General features: G+C 41.3%; 1 non-coding gene across 1 annotated transcript; it reads left to right on the top strand.

Moving 5' to 3' along the window:
- The first annotated feature begins 1,166 nt into the window (after window positions 1–1,166).
- LOC112745428 (small nucleolar RNA R71) lies at window positions 1,167–1,274 on the top strand. The gene has a single exon (XR_003173357.1). It is a non-coding gene; the product is annotated as a small nucleolar RNA R71 (small nucleolar RNA).
- Window positions 1,275–1,492: the final 218 nt, after the last annotated feature.

The raw sequence follows: 1,492 nt of genomic DNA, 5'->3' as shown, positions 1-1,492 counted from the left end.
AGAGCCTTAAAGATCATGGTGCCTATGGTACAAGGTATTATGAACTTTCCAGGATCCTGTCTCTTCTGAGGCAATGTCAGTTGATCCAGATCACTTAGTTCATTGATGAACAAGGGAGGTTCAACTTCCCAAGTATTAATGCCAAAAAATTTGGCATTCAGCTTCATGATTGCACCAAGAAACTTGGCAGTTTGCTCTTCAGTAACATCCTCATTCTCTTCAGAAGAGGAATACTCATCAGAGCTCATGAAGGGCATAAGGAGGTTCAATGGAATCTCTATGGTCTCTAGATGAGTCTCAGATTCCTTTGGTTCCTCAGAGGGAAGCTCCTTATTGATCACTAGACGTCCCAAGAGGTCTTCCTCCTTGGGATTTGCGTCTTCCTCTCCCTCTTTGTGTTCGGCCATGGTGCTTATGTCAATGGCCTTGCACTCTCCTTTTGGATTCTCTTCTGTATTGCTTGGGAGAGTACTTGGAGGGATTTCAGTGATCCTTTTACTCAGCTGGCCCACTTGTGCTTCCAAATTTCTAATGGAAGACCTGGTTTCATTCATGAAACTCACAGTGGCCTTAGATAGATCAGAGACTAGATTTGCTAAATTAGAAGCATTTTGTTCAGAGTTCTCTGTCTGTTGCTGAGTGGATGATGGAAAAGGTTTATTATTGTTAAACCTGTTTCTTCCACCATTATTAAAGCCTTGTTGAGGCTTTTGATCCTTCCATGAGAAATTTGGATGATTTCTCCATGATGAGTTATAGGTGTTTCCATAAGGTTCACCTAAGTAATTCACCTCTGCTATTGCAGGGTTCCCAGGATCATAAGCTTCTTCTTCAGAAGATGCCTCTTGAGTACTGTTGGATGCAGCTTGCATTCCATTCAGACTCTGAGAAATCATATTAACTTGCTGAGTCAATATTTTATTCTGAGCCAATATGGCATTCAGAGTGTCAATCTCAAGAACTCCCTTCTTCATAGGCGTCCCATTACTCACAGGATTCCTCTCAGAAGTGTACATGAAATGGTTATTAGCAACCATGTCAATGAGTTCTTGAGCTTCTGCAAGCGTTTTCTTTAGGTGTATGGATCCACCTACAGAAGTATCTAATGACATTTTAGCTAAGTCAGACAGACCATCATAGAATATATCCAAGATGGTCCATTCTGAAAGCATGTCAGAAGGACACTTTTTGGTCAACTGTTTGTATCTTTCCCAAGCTTCATAGAGGGATTCACCTTCTTTCTGTCTGAAGGTTTGAACATCAGCTCTAAGCTTGCTCAGCTTTTGAGGAGGAAAGTACTTGGCTAAGAAAGTCGTGACCAGCTTTATCCCAAGAGTTCAGGCTGTCTTTGGGTTGATAATCCAACCAAAATCTAGCTCTGTCTCTTACAGCAAAAGGGAAAAGCATGAGCCTGTAGACTTCAGGATCTACTCCATTAGTCTTAACAGTATCACATATCTGCAAGAATTCAGTTAAGAACTGAAAAGGATCT

This window comes from Arachis hypogaea, chromosome 14 (assembly GCF_003086295.3).
Source record: "Arachis hypogaea cultivar Tifrunner chromosome 14, arahy.Tifrunner.gnm2.J5K5, whole genome shotgun sequence".
In the NCBI taxonomy this organism is placed as follows: Eukaryota; Viridiplantae; Streptophyta; class Magnoliopsida; order Fabales; family Fabaceae; genus Arachis; species Arachis hypogaea.
Note: the sequence above shows the minus strand (reverse complement) of the source record. Positions and strands in the feature narration are given on the sequence as shown.